At 38.2% G+C, this 16,091-nt stretch overlaps 1 protein-coding gene across 4 annotated transcripts in view; it reads left to right on the top strand.

Moving 5' to 3' along the window:
• SLC1A3 (solute carrier family 1 member 3) overlaps positions 1-16,091 on the top strand; it is a 61,944-nt gene that overhangs the window by 26,543 nt on the left and 19,310 nt on the right. The window lies entirely within an intron of this gene.

Genomic DNA, 16,091 nt, shown 5'->3' with positions numbered 1-16,091 from the left:
CAAAACAAAAAAAATCAGCTGTAAAGTCAGCTACATTAGTTTGCAAGTGGAAAAGACTTGGTTTTACATTTTGTACAGTAAAATGTCCAAAATGCAAATTGAGAATTAGAACACTGAGATTTTCTTCAGGATATTGAAGACTAAAACTGTAAAGAATGATGTCTTCAATAATGAGTGAGTCTGTGATAAGCTGGCAGGTGAACTAGAATGGTGGCAAGTGCAAAGTAATACACCTGGGAAAGGGGAATGTGCACAGCAAATCACGAGTTCTCAAATGGGTATTAGTACAGGCAAGAGTTCTCAGGCTCACTGTGAACAGTCCAGAGAGGGTGACAGGGCTGGAATGAAGTTCTAGTGAAACACAAGAAGGAATTAAACAGACTTCATTTTTTTGGGCTTGAAAAAGATACAACCACAGAAATTGCTATAAAAGTCCACAGAAATCATTACTTCCTTGCAGAAGCTATAATGGAGTGGCTATTTATTACTATAACTGCTAACTATATTTCATAAGGAAAAATAGGGTGTCCTGAGAAATAACAAGACCATGCATTTATATTAAAGAGAAGGAAGTACTTTTTCACATGACACAATTCAGTTCAATTATGTTAATAGTTTCAAATTATAATTAAATTGATTTAATTAAATAGTTTCAAATTAGAACTAAATTAAATTAAGAGAGTTCACATATGCAGTCATTGCTAGCCAATAAATTTGTGAAACTAGCAATTTAGCAAGACCCTAGATCTCACTCCTCCCTTCTTGCAGGGAGGGCAAACAAGGGCAGTTAATTCTATCTTTTTTCTGTTCCTCAGAGTCTTTCAGTAAGAACATGTTGTCAGAAAAGTGTGAAGACAAATGAGTTGGACAAACACTGGATTCATTTATTTCCATAGTTTTAGGTTGGTTTTGCACTCCTTACAATATCTTAACAGATTAAAAGTATCTCTGTTTTCATTTGCTAAGATTTCGCCTACCAATTACTCTGAGACATTGACTGCTCTATACAGTTTCAGCTTTATGACACACACAGCTCTCCAAGAACCAGTTGAAAACCAAGGAAAAACAATTCCAGTGTTTAAGAATCATCTCACCTTAACCAGACATTAACTCACTCCATTGGCATGAAATTGGACTTCAAAATAAAGGAGCTAAAGCAAGCTATCTGTCAAGAAGGGAGAAACAAATATGCACAACAGCATTGGTAGGTCTTAATTATCCCACTTTTGGGAAAAGTGTAAGAGTCATAATCAAAATATCAAAATATAACAAAAAAAAACAGCCAAAAAATGTGGCATAGTTAGGTATATGCAAGCTTCATAATTTTTCACTTTCACACTCCTTTCACCTCCTTCTCTCTTCCTTGAACACCATGATCCACATCCTCATTTTTTACATTCAAATATAGCACAATTCCATAATATTTTCCTCCTTGTCAGTCTGTCTTTGCTGTAACTGCTTGTGAAAACTGGAAGAATCCAAGGAAGAAAGTTCCTGAGGCTCAATTTTAAGAGCACCAGGAATGTTACTGGAAGTACTTGTTCTCCAGGAGAAGTAACACATATCATTGTCTCATCAGCTCTGTGAAATGTGACAAAACACAAAGTACTTTCTGAATAACTGCACCAGCTAGACAGATTATTGTGGAACACACAGAATATTGTCAGTCTCAGAAATATGATTCTGTGATACTATCATTAGTTCCTCTAGCCTTCCTTTCACTCTTGTGCTTGTTTTTTTTTTGCTTTTTTATAAGGGACAGTCATTGACCTATGACATTATTTCCATTTAATTCTCAAAGCTAATTGTTGGATCTGCTATACACTGTCCTTCAGACCTGTATCTGGATTATAAACTTCTATAAGGTAGATCCATCATTATCACCATCACTGGAGGCAGAGGTACTGAATGCTGATGTCTTGATACCATTGGTGGAAATTGGTGGGGAATTCTGAGCAATGGAAAATGAGGAAAGCCACTGTGGACTACAAGACTTACAGGACTCAAGCCTTGGGTCCGGATTCCAGTAAGATGTTGGACTGTCTGGCAGGGGAGGAATGCTTCCCAGGTAATTGTTCATCCTAGTATTCTGGCCACATGCCACAGCTCTCACTGGTGGAGAGCAAGAGAAAACAGAAACACTCAGAACAAAAATCTCTAATAATTTGTTGAGACTACATATATAACTGAGGACCAGCAGTATCTGGGACTTGAGTTACATGTCAGGGGATGAAAAAGCAGTACCTGCATGTGCTGGAATTCTTTTCATCCAGACACTCCTGGTAATGCATGTTTTTTCCTTTACTTACAGTTTGTTTCTGAATATATTCTCAGATCTTGAGAAATTCATGCAACACAATATAAATGATGCTGCTTTATATGGTGCAGATAATGACTCAAAAGATAATCACTGCAAATATATAAGAGCCAGACTCATCGATAGGAATTGCTTTCCAGTTGTATCATAGTTCCTTTCCTTAGTTCTTAACTTTTTGCAGAGACATGGCTGGCAGAATGCTAGAATACCCTCTCCTTATTCCTTGTTGCAATGTTGTCTCCAGATGAATGCCTGAGACAGTCATGAACATTGCAAAGTGTTTGCTGCAGCCTAGAATCTCCTCACAGAATTGCCAGTCTTCTTTAATTGGGTGGAAAATCTCTTGGTGCAAACCTTTTCAGTCTCACATAGTCAGATCTGTTTATCTTCACACAGGTGAGCGTAGGGTTCAGCTGATATACAGCTGAAGGTTGGTGAAAAACTCTTGTGACCCCAGAAATGACTGGGGTTTTGTGATGGTGGCTGATCCCAGAAAGCATCCATTTGGGCTAAGTCTGGGCATACTCTTGCCACTTCCATGCACTGCATCAAATAGCTCACTTGGGCCTCCCTGATGGCACATTTCTCCATTTCACAAGCCCTTTTTCCTTTGGTTCTCTCCAGGACTTGGTTCTCCCAGGTGTGACTGAACGATGCTGCTGATACACACTGCAGCAAAGCTACACCAGTTTACCCAAAATCACATCTATTAGTCTCTGCGAGGTACCAAGTGACATTTGAACTCCAGAAATGGCCAAAAAGGCAAGTCTCTACCTGTCCTCAAGGTAGTCCCTTCTTGAGTTGTCAGTCTGACTATTCCTCAGGTCAACAGGGTTTGAATTTTTAGTGGTTTTGATTTTGGACAGGTGCACGTCATTGCAAAGCATAGCATTTCCAAAGGAAAGAGGGACATGTCCAGTTAATACAAACACTCATTCCTCAGAGTTTTGCATGCCTAGTAAAAAAAGGCATTTTAGTACACCCCAAACTTGCAGCTCTTACAAGTGTGGGCACAGTTATATCTAGCAAACTAGCAAGAAAGGCACCTGGGATGACAAGCTTTGACATTTTGGTTCATTGGATTACCAGACACAGAAGTTCTGTGTATTCCTTCTATCAATAGCATCTGGAAAAGACCCTTTTCTCTGCAGGAGTCTATCCAAGGAAGATATACTAATAATGATCTACAAAGACAAGTAAAAACTGCTGGAATACAGAGAGATTTGTGAAAAAGAAAAAGAGAGAGAGAGAAAAAAAAAAGTACTATAATGTAGAAAGGAAAAGGTAAAGTTCTTTGTAGTTTCACACAGCTGAATGGCAATTCAATTCTAAGACTGAGGAATTAACATGCAAATAAAGAAAACTCAACATTTGTGCTAACAGAAGCTTTCAGACCTTAATGCTATTCTTAAAGACCATCATCTCCGGAAGTCAAAAATCAAAGCAAACTAAATTCCAGGCCTCTGGTTGTAAAAAGAAGCTCACAAATAGATCCTGACCATATTCTGAAAACTCAAGAGTCACACAACAGAGAGCACTTATTTGAAAAAATTTTGAGGTTTAACCAAAACCAGTACTCCAGTATTTGGAGAACATGATTTCTAGTTTCTGATTTATTATATCTGGCATTCATCTTCCAGCAATATTATTCATCATTACTTCACTGAAGATCTTGAAAGGCTTCAGGTGTATCACAAGTTGTGAAGAGGTTTTTGGACTAAGAATATTAACACAAATATTTATTTATATGCCTCAATTCATCACATTTTCAGAATCAGACCTTGTTTTTTTATAATTGTACACTTAAACAGGATTAACTCTTTTTCAGATAAATGCATTTTTTCATCCTCAGACAGTGGTACAAGTAGCTCCTTACTGGTGGTAGATAAGAAAAACAAAAGTGCAACATAACACTACTAGTACATTATTTGCACCACAGTTAACATAATGATTTTGATTCTTCTTCCACAAACAGCTCTCTCATTTTCTCTTTACTCACATGCAAAGCTGAATTCTTTATTCTGATATTTCACCACCCACTTCCAACTTATTTCTGAATACTTAGATAATATCAGAGCTTCTCCATTGAATATAGTTTCTTTTCAGAGCTAGAGAGAAAGTAGGTTTTGGTCAAGAGTTCACCTAATGAATGGCTATTTCATTAATGCACTAATTCATTCTTGCACTGACAATCAGCTTTGTCCAGATTTTACAATTTCAGTATGTCTTAATTCCCCAAACTCTGAAAACCAAGTTATAGAACATGTTCTTACTAAGCCTGGCTAACATCCATCTCATGGCCAATGAACCTTTGAAAAGGACTATCATCCATTAAGAAAATAAATCTTTCAAAGTAAAAAAAAAAAAAAAAAAAAAAAAAAAAGACTAATTTTCTGTTCTACAGAACATCACAGTCCAGTAATAAGAGTAACCTTCACGTGTTTAGTTTGAAATCAGCTGATATTTTCTTTGGTACTTCTGACCTGTCATAGAGATTCATATTCTGAATCCTGCCAAAAAGCGATAATGCCCAGATGGCAACTGTATAGCGCTTGAATTGTGGATGCCAAACCCTCTTTTTCATCTCTACTTACCACTGTAACATCCTGAAAAGAGCTTAATAATATTATTAAAAAGTACTGATTGCTACTGTCAGGCATTCCAAAGTAAGTATTAACTCCTTTCCATTCCCTCCTACAAGTCTGTAAGATGAAGAAATACAAAGAAAAAAATGTTCGTCTTTGATGTTGCAAGGCTGTAACTGAATCAGTGACCCAAAGTTCAAGAGGTCATTGAAACAAAAGAGAGAAAAGCAGGAAAACAAAAGGCTGTTCACATGAAACTCCAATTCCACACTTTCTTAATGAGTTCTCAGAAGAGCCTTAACATCATTACCGAATTGTGAAAAAACCTCTCCAAATTATAATGACAATTTAAAACACAATAGACTAATTGCAGCTAAAGTAATGATTCCTTAGTATTCATATGGCATATTACCAGAAGACCTTAAATTCACAAATAGAAACTATATTTTCCTTAAACTTGATTTGATTGTTACTAATTAAATTCTTGGGGGGAATTTAGAGTGTAATTTGGTTCTGATTTACTCCTATAAAAAAAGGAAAAATGCTATAATATTATGCATTAGGATAGTCTCATTTATTATTAACATACTAACTAATGCATTACAAATGGAGTTTTAAAATGGTACAAGTTCATAAACGTAATAATGTCTATAGAATTTTTTTTCTCTGCTGTTTCTAGTTCAACTAATGACTTAGAGACATGAATGAGCTTTATGTATCTCCTTTTGACATGAGTAGATACTGCATCTTGTTTGTGCCTGAACTCCCAGAAGAACTGAGGCATCGCTGCATTAGGTTCTGCACAAATGTCAGCACAGGCTTGGGCAGAAATGTCTTTCAGGACGAACCTCCTCAGACTGAGAAGCTGTTGTATCAAGATCACTGCCACAGAGAGATAACTGAGCTGACTTTTATCACTACGGGGAGCAGAATAGCAGTGATGCCATGGAGTTTCATTGAAAGCAATTTATGTCTAGTGCATGCAGTGCAGTCAGCAACTGAACTTGGTGGGAGTTAAAAGTTATACTTGAAGAGTGAAAGGAGAAAAGTCAGCAAACAAAGTATGAACCCATCAAGAACAGCCCATGGAAGCATACACAGTGCTGCAAAATAGTGCAGACTGAAAAAACGCAGGTCACATGGGGAGGAATGTAATAAACTAAAAGGATTATGAGGAGATATAAACACCAGCAAAGTGTGTGCAACATAGACAAAAAGAAAGCATTGGCTCCATGAGCAGCTCATGGAAGATCAATGGGAAAAACAGCAGCAGATGAATGAAACGCTAGCTTGAAAACGAAATAAGCAATTGGAACTTTTGGGTTGGACACAGATACACAAATAATTTTTGTATCACTGACAAGATTTATTTAAAAAAACCAAAACAACAAAGCAGAGCTATTTTAATTATTAATTAACTGCTGCAAGAATAGATAGTAGCTACAACAAGAAAAACTATGGAAGGTTCTTTTGTGAGTGAACAGTTACTAGTGGAACTTCAGATTACTTAAAAAAGCCAAGTCTCATTATACATACCTAAAGGCAATGTCACACCATTTGTTTCCAAATTATCTTAGTATGGATGAATTAACAAACAATCCTCTCCATGTTCTAAAAATTGTGCTAAAATTAAAAATCCAAGCAGAAATGCAAAGACTAAGTTGTTACCAGATGCATTAGTCACACACCACCATTGATTCAATTCTTTATGGAGTCACATCCACCTGGGCAAGGTTTCCTTCCAAATGATGGCTGCTGCATGAACTTTATAAAATTAACTAGTGTCGGATCCTAATGGACAAATATCCAAGTAAGATACTATCATTGCAATAGATTCTACTATTGGAAGTTTCAGTGAAGAAGCCAAGAACAGGTTTCTCAACAATACTGATTGATTTTGAGTGAGAAGGTGATGTCTCCAGCAAAGAGCCCTGAGCAGTTACAGATCAATATTCCCAAAACCCTTGTTGTTTTTAACACAGATAGACCTCCACCTCTCTTTTTTTTTTTTTGGTGGGGAAACTTTAATTTCCCATTCTCTAACTCTTGCATCAGTCTGACTAGAATTATGTTCATTTTTTTTATTATCACTAATTCATATAAGTGTTCCTTTGGGCACTTGTTACATACCCAAGATGTAAAAGCAAATTATTTTTTTACACACTAGACTGTACTACTAGCTCCTGTTCCCTTACGGACACCTCTAATTTCTCACTATTTTTTCAGTATCAAATAATGTACATAAGGAGTGATTTAGTACAGTAAATAGTTTGCAGTTTCATCACACTGTATAAAGCGAGTCAGATACAAGAAGCAGTGTACGTTTGTGGAGTGTTGCTTAGTAAGTGCTGCACATACAAAAACATGTCTATGAAGAACTCCTGGCACAGTCTGCCAAAACTCAGACCAGCATTTTAGAAAATTAAAACTTTGCACATGTATTTTGAGAAATTGCATTATGCATTTTTCTGGAGCACTGAGTAATGTGCTCAACACCATCCAGAAGGCAAAGGTAATTTTATCGCTTGTATCGCTTCATAGGAAGCAGTGCCTTTCATGCTTAAAGCAGGTATTTTTGGCAATACATTCAGGATAAATGAAGACTAATATTTCGTCCTCTGGGAACAGGATAAAAGTCTTACAACTACTACCATATTTATTTCACTCTTGCAACAACATGCACTTTAGGATTTAAACTAATTGAATGCTTTGGCTTATCAACTATCAAAATAGACTTGTTTCCTGATTAAACTGAAATAATTCACCATGTTACATTATGCTCTTTCATAAACAAATACACTTATTTCTTTCACTCCATACACAGAAAATAATCAGCTTTATGTCCAACATCAGAATCCTATTTCCAGGACGGCTTAGTCCAAGTGTCTGGACATGAAAGGATGTCTTTTCAGAACTGCGCTGTGCAGGTAGCAATAGTGTTTTGTTACCAAAAAAAAAATTTTGAGCTGCTATTTTCTGTGTTCCTGGGTCTCTGATTCTTGGCTTGAAGACAGTCAGTTCTTTGTACTCTGTTATTACAATGAGGTAACCAAAGAAAGAGAGTCTTGGTTTGAGACTGTCAGCTGTTACTAATCACTGCTCCATGGCTTGCTGTGAATCCCTGCTTGCATCTCCCTCCTGCTCTGCTTAGCACACATAAAGAAGATAAATTACTCCCTAGTTTCCCTTCAAAAAGCATATTGTTTGTCACATTCCAATACTGTGAGCAAAAGACGGAATAATGTGAAGAGTTAAATGAGTATCTCAACAGCCCCACAGCAGGGTCCTTCTCAGGCAGATGTGTTTCAGGAAATGTACTTTCCTACTGGTTCCTCAAATGTATCCTGTTATATTGCAAACCTGAAAAGCAAGCCAACTACACTTTTCAGAGCAGAAGAGCATAATCCTGCAGGAGTCTTCATGTAGTAATGTAAGCATCATTGACACTCAGTAGATGTACCAAGTGTTCCATATTGACATATTTCATTTTACCAGGAGACATTATACTTCATTGTTAATAAATATTTTAGCTACAACAAGCAGTGTCTGGCAAGGTTTATGAAATTCTTCCCTGCCCTCAGTGACTCATACTGACAAAGAGTTTTAAAGGAAGAAACAGAGCAGTTTGCATTGGAAGGGGCCTTGACCCTATTTGGTCAACAGGTCCAACCCCTTGCAATCAGCTGGGACAGCTTTGGCTAGACCAGGGTACTCAGAGCCCTCTCCAGCCTGGCCTTGACAGTTTCCAAGGATGGGAGAGACACCATCTCTCTGGCCAAGAGTGTTTCAACTCCGTCACTGTCAGAAGGTCTTCTTTATGTCCAACCTCAATCTACCCTCTTTAAAAGCATTACCCATTTTCCTGCAATAACAGACTTCACTAAAAAGTCTCTCTCCATCTTTGGACCTCCTTTATGTACTAGAAGGTACTAAAAGGTCTTCCCAGAGCCTTCTGCTCTCCAGACTGATCAACCCCAACTCTTTCAACTTGTCCTCAAATAAGAGGTGCTCCATCCCTCTGATATCTTTGTGGCCCCTTGACCTGCTCTAACAGGCCCACGTCTTTCTCGTGCTGAGGACCCGAGGCAGATGCAGTTCTTCACCTCCCATGCAGGTGGAGCCTCATGAGGGCAGAGTAGAGACAGAAAATCACCTCTCTTGACCTGCTGATTATGCTTCTTTTGCTGGCTCATGTCCAGCCTCTGACCCACCCAGCCTCTCACCCACCTTCTGGGCAGGGCTGCTCTGGGTCTGTTCATGCCCAGCCTGTGCTGATACCGGGTGTTGTCCTAACCCAGGCAGCACCTTGCACCTGATCTTGATAAACCTCATGATGTTCACCTGGGCTCACCCCTTGAGCTTGTCCAGGTCCCTCTAGATGATATTTTGTTCCTTGGGCATGTCAAACACCTCTCTCCTTGATGTCATCTGCAAACCTACTGAGGTTGCACACAGTCCCACTGTCTGTGTCGTTGATGAAAATATAAAACAGTGCTGATACCAGCACAGACTCCTGAGAGACACCATCCATCATGGGTCTCCATCTGGACATTGAGCCACCAATCAAATTATTTTTGCACTGAAATAAGCAAAAAGAGAGTAAGGCTGTGGAATACCCAAACATGGAAATTGTTATTTGTTTGAACCTTAAGCTCAGTAAGTTTTTAACCAATACTCTAGAATATATTTCCCTGCTGTGTCAGAAGGGATTACTGTCATAATTTTTATAACAATTAAAATGCACTGACACCAGAGAATAAGAAGCTATTTTAGTGAAAGAGCTTTAATCAGTGATGAACCACAACGAAATTCTTTTATTATTCATGGTAAACTGAAAGGTAAAACTCACTATAAAGGCACTAGAGATTATTTGGGCCTCTTCCATTTACGTCACTCAATGATGTTCAGACATTATTGTGCCATGGTTTCACAAACATTCTCCTTCTAAGAAATGAATTTTGGCTAAAATAGCAGGTGTTTGCTAGTTTTCCTTCTGCTTCCCTTGTAAAAGTTCTGGTGTTCATGTGACACAGTTCTGGGGTGATTCAAAATGACAAGTTAGTTTGTCAGAACAAACTAACACTACAAAACCCAAAGTTGATAGTTTCTGGCAAGGATGGTGTGGGACTGCAAAGCTGTGGGGCAAGGCTAGTCATTTAGGAGCCACTCTTAGCCATTTAACTGGCTCTTTGAATTGCATTACTATATCCCATCCATGGGTTTCATTAGTCAGCTTGGTTTAATCATGGTCACATAATCTTGGATCAAATACAGCTGCTAATTTTCCTCTGCCCACTGTTCTTAACAGAACTGGGAAAAAATAACATAGTATCTAATGTCATCATCTAAAAATTCAGAACTAAACAAAGATAAGTTAAACTGAGATTTGGGAGCAACTTGTCTCATCAGTTCATGTAAAAAGGCATACAGAGGTACATTTCATACATATATTTTAAGTGGTTTTAGGAAATCATTAGCTGTATTGATTTAATATTAATTAGCTTCACATATACATATAGTTCTTTGAACATGTTATTGTCTTTTTTCTTTGCAGTTTTATTATTTTACTGTTACCATTATTAAAAACTGTAATCTAGGGATTGGCTAAAAATTTGTACTGATCTTGTGAAGGGCCCAAATGTCAAAGCCGAAATTTGTTTTCTGGGAATGTTCAGCATCACAGAGGACATGTTCAGCTGCTATTAGGATAAAGCTTTAGTGCTTAATCATGTTAATTAAACTTGGGCAATACCTCCACTGCCTTTACCTAACTATTGCTTTTCCTTGCAAATTTTCTGTCAGCGTATTTTACCATGACCTTGCCCAGTGTTATTCATTTCCACAAATCCTCATCAACATACACAAAAGGGATTGTTCTCATGGTCTCACACTGAGAGTTTACTCATCACACAGTGCTTAGTGGATGTAGGGGGTGGGAGTAGCCCATTTGAGACTGCTTCATTAGGAGAGTGAAAGACAACCTTAAAGAAACAAAATTAGGACAACACTCCTGAGTCAACAGTTGCCATTATTGCTGCTCCACCATAGGAGTCCTTAACAAGCAACTGCAACTTCCTAATGAAGGGACTATAAAAAGTAAACAGGAAAATAATTAGGAATAAAAAGATGCTCTGTTAATAATGTTTTGTGTATAAAGACTTAGTTCAAAACATCTAAAGGGAATTTATATAAAAATCTCCATTGGCAAGGAAGCACCATCAATTCAGTTCTAACATGCTGAATAAGGAAAGAATTCATCACTGTCAGAGAAATCCTCTTTTTTTTTTGTTTCAAGGAGTCAATATGTGTGAGGACCAGAATGGAGAGTTTGTTCTACATACCCATTCAGAACTGCTTCATTACTTTATGCATTTTCATCAACATGTTACTAGATCTGGGCAGAATCCTGACCTGGAGGGTTTCAGTCCTGTGCCCACAGATGGGAACCTGCTCAGCCAAGACCTGGGCTCTGAGCACACAGTCTCTCTCTCTCTCCCCTGCTGAGCAGACAGCAGTCACCCTGTGAAGAGTGACTGAGGACTTTGGGCTCGTCCCGTTCGGAGAAAAGGAGACTGAGGAATGACCTCTCTGCTCTCCGCAGCTTCCTGAGGAGAGGAAGGGGAAAGGGTAATGCTGATCTCACCTCCCTGTATCAAGTAACAGGACCAGTGGGAATGGTTCAAACTGCACCAGGGTAGATTCAGACTGGACCTTAAGAAACACTTCTTTCCAGCGAGGGAGGTAGCATACCGGAATAAGCTTCCCAAAGAGGTGGCTAATAACCCTTACCTGTCAGTGTTGAAAAAGTCAAGGTCATTATTAACTCTAATTTTTGGTCAGTCCTGAAGTCTAGTTGGCCTAGATGACCATTTCAGCCCCAACTGAAATGTTCTATATTTAAAATTCTTATCATTATGCATCAAAATGGATTTTAAAGAAACAAAAATCCAAGTACACTGAGGGAAAAAGCTTAAAACCAACACGAATTTTAGTGTAAGAAAGCAAACACATAAACTAGCTTTTTCAAAAGTTTTTAAAGTGCAGCAAAAATATTCAGAAACAGGGACTTTCAATATGTTAAGCAGTGGCTGAGCATTTAAACCTTTTTCAAACTGAATTTATAGGCATGCATAAATGTATATGCTCACATGCAAACCCTCAATTCCCAGTGGTAGTCTTGCTTGCTCTGAGGAAAGATAAAATCACCCAAGGTACTGGAATCAATCCTACATAATGACTGCTTTTCCTCCAAGGGTTGCTATTTACTTTGGAGTGTAAGAAAAGAGATCCTATTTAAAGATTCTCGTTTGTTAGTTAGTGATTAATTTTGGAGCCAAATATAAACCCAAGGATGCTTTGCTGACTAGGAGTTTACAAACAGAAACAGGGCTTCAGGCATACCAGCTGCTGACCAGTTATTGTTGTGGGAAAAAAGCATTTTACATCTAATTGTGTAATATGGATATTTCTTCTTTCTAAAAATAAATAAAAAAAAAAAATTCAAAACAACAGGTAGAAACTTTCTAGTGTAATAGGGAAAATTAGAAAAATTAAAAAACCTAAGACTGAAATAGCTCACTGAGGACATTGAACTGTTCTTCAAAAATCAGCTTATTCTGTTGTTTCTTTAGTGCTAATTAAAGGGAGAAAGTATTTTGAAGCTGTAGGACTTTTAGCATAGGTTCTACATTTCAGCTTTTAAAACACTTCCTTGGAATTTATTCTTGAACAAGCAGATTCAAAGCTGTTCGGCTTAAACATTATCTAAAGAAAACATGCTCAGTGTTTTATGCTTGGTCTTCCAGGAGTACCATCCCTCTGCATTAGTGTGCCCTGCACTAAAGATTACACAAAGATCATGTGCAGCATGTTTTCAATATCTAGAAAATTAAAAATAGCAGCAACTCTGGATTTGGTATATTCTAGAATTCTGTATAATATAAAATCCTAAGTACAATATAAAAAAGTATAATTGACATAAAACTAGTCATAATATTGTAACTATTCATGATCTAGTTGCTATTCATGACAATTCATAGAATCAATAGTTCATGCCAATTTACAGAACAGTGATCAAGTCAGGTGAGCAATCAGAACTGTCAGATTTAAAATTCAGAATTGTTAAAGTCATCCTAACAAGATTTTTTTTTTCTCCTTTTCCCTGAATCTTTTCTCTCTCTTTCTCCTCTTGTAATTATGCATTTACTTTCTCCTTTCCTTTCCTATATTCTAAAATTTTTTCATTTCTTCTCTAACATCTTTGTTAAGGAAGAAAATTGTTCTTTGATCTGCGACAATCTGGTGAACTTCTCACATCTTTATTCCAAACACAGTGTTACTTCTCGAGAGAGGGAAGGGGTAGGTGAAGGAAGGAGACAGGGGTAAAGGCTGGGGTTTTTTTGCAGTTTTGCAGATTTATGCCTACCCCCTTCTTTCTTTTCTTCCCTTCCCTCTCCGCAGCCTCCCTGCCTCCCTCCCCATCAGTACTTAAAAAATCATTCCCATTCATGTTGTGTGAGCGCACACGCTGGGAGAAATTACAGGGGCTCTGCTCCAGATCGCCTTGACAACTCCAAGGCATCCCTGTGCGTGGGGACTGGTGGCACGGCAAAGTTTCCCAGGCCCCCTGGGGAAGGGGAGGGGAGAGGAAGGGAGAAGGCAGAGGTGCTGGAGCCAGCAGTGTGCGGAGGAGAGAGCAGCGAGCGGGATGAAAGGGGCACATACATCTCCCGCCGGACAATGGGGGTTTTGCTGGCTGACTGTGAAAAGACACACTGAGGATGCAATGCTTTGTGACACATGAAAGCTCTGGGGACCTTTCCAGAGCCCCATTCAGTTCTAAGGAGTCTTGTCAACATCTTAAAATGCAAAGAAAACAACCCCTTTCATTTTCTCGTGTTTTAAAAACAGATTTTAAATATTATTTTAGACAATGGTTGTTGTTGGTATGCTGGAAACTTTTGCAGTTTGCTGAGTTCCCATTAATTGCAGTGGGAGGGGAGACTGCCCAGAAGGTCCCCAGTAAGGGCTCGCAGAGGTGGGCACTTGCTTCCTCCTCATACAGCTTTTGTTCATACTTAGGCTGTCATCCCTCTGCTTTGAATGCTTTCTGCTATTCACGCCACCAGCAGTCACAGCTCCAGAGGAGAGGAACTGCTGTTCCCGGTGTCCAAGCTGAGAAATAAATTATATTATAACAGGAGCAGGTATGAAACTAAGAAACAGCAAATAAGGTGCCATGTAGCCCCAGCCAGAGTGCACCCCAGGAAATCAGGCTGGAAAGCAGCTTACAAAGACAAGAGCATGACTCTTGCTCCCTGACACACCGCTTTCACATGGTTCACCACTCAATCCCGGAATCAGCCCAAGAAAAAATAGGATCAAAAGATCCAATCCTTCAAAACAACAATCTTTACTGGTAAGGTATGAGTACTGGTAAGGTCCTGCACTCACTCCTAGTGACTTTTGGAGTGTAGGAGGATCAACCTACTATAAAGGGTAAATTAAAAAAAAAAAAAAATTCAGGCTGGTTAAAGCACAGACAGGTGTGCCTGCAAATCTGCTAAGAATGACGGTGCTCAGACTCTGGTCCTGAATCTGTTATCTGTAAAGGGCAGAATACCGACTGATCCAAAATCTCTGCATTTCCAAACATTCCTGCTAAATTGTACAGGTTAACATTTGTGCTCAGGTTGTAAAACAAGATTTAAAATTATCTTATCCAAAATGAAATAAATAGATTGACCATTGTTGCTACTTTAGAAAGAAAAATTAAGAACAGAAAAAAAACCTGTTAAAATATACAAAAATGAAATTGACTGGACTAGTATATAAAAATTCTTTTTTGACTTTGTAAGCTATGTTTTATTTTAAATTTCATATTCATACTTTAAAAATAAAATTTCTAACAAATGCTGTCTGAGATAAATGCTGTGCAGTTTGATAGCAGTTCTGAACTTCTCAAAAAATTATTAACTTTATTTTTTTGTTGGCTAACAGTATTTGCATTATTTCATGTTTACATTACTTGAGGACTCAAAAAAAAAACCCCAATCTTCCATCCACAAATAAGAGGGTTACAGAACTTCCTGTTTGTAAAGTTAAAAAAGGTATTTGTAACTTGCTAGTGCTTATATTTTCCTCTCAGCATTTCAAATCATAAATGTAAACTTACCAGGAACATAATAATCCAATTTTGCTGATGGAAAAGCTGAGTAGAGAAATAAAGGATCAAATGCTTCAAATGTTGGATTTCCATGTTCAGTTTCTTGCTGTACCAGTAACACTTTGTTCTTCCACTACAATGGCACACACATAAACCAAGAAATTCAGTGTGTGAATCTAGTGATCACCCTTGGGTACAAATCTTACTGGCTCTAATGGTTTCTGCCAAAAGGGCAGAAAATTAAAAAAGCTGAACTGAAAGGGTAAGTATGAAGCATGTGATTGGTTTTATACTTTGAAAGTTTGATCAGAGCCTGGGACACATCCTTCATCTCAGCTACATCAGTGCTTTCACTGTAGCTCCAAGAGAATGTATCTCCTTTAAAAGACAGACACAAGTATTATATATCTACAACAATTTAAACAACATTTTGTTTTACCAGGCCATGATTTGAGTTTCCATATTATTTCTATTCCTGCAGTAGTCTCGCCTGCCTTTAAATGCTTTCTCCTGTGAGATAGACACCCAAAGCAGAAGCTGGTCAACTTTTTTTATATTTTGTATGTTCAAAGGAGGCATCCATATAAATGTGTAGGCAGTCTTTCGAAGTGTGGATTAGGCAGTTCCATAAAGGAGGAGATAATAAAGCTAAAGGATCCTTTCCTAACCCCTTTTTTCATTCTGCACTTTGAAATCTTGATTGCAACAAGAATCATGAGAACTGCTTTGAGGCAGGTGGCACAGCCCTCCATATGGAGTATGAGCAAGTATGGAGAAGGAGCAGTGGGACATTTAAGGAGAAGAATTTAGCTGAATCTTCTGAATCTGAAGACTTAGCTGCATCTGCCAGAAAGAGAAAGAGCATTTCCAATTCTGACAGCCCTCATGAGACATTCCTCAGAGACTCAGAACTCTTTCCCTGGCAGAACTGCACCCTCTATTAGAAAACACATTGCAGCCATTCATCAGTGCAATCTGATGAAGAAACACCACAGAAGATGCCATAGGGAGTACCCTAATATTC

This window comes from Poecile atricapillus, chromosome Z (genome assembly GCF_030490865.1).
Source record: "Poecile atricapillus isolate bPoeAtr1 chromosome Z, bPoeAtr1.hap1, whole genome shotgun sequence".
Taxonomy (NCBI): domain Eukaryota; kingdom Metazoa; phylum Chordata; class Aves; order Passeriformes; family Paridae; genus Poecile; species Poecile atricapillus.
This window is presented reverse-complemented; position numbering and strand designations above follow the sequence as displayed.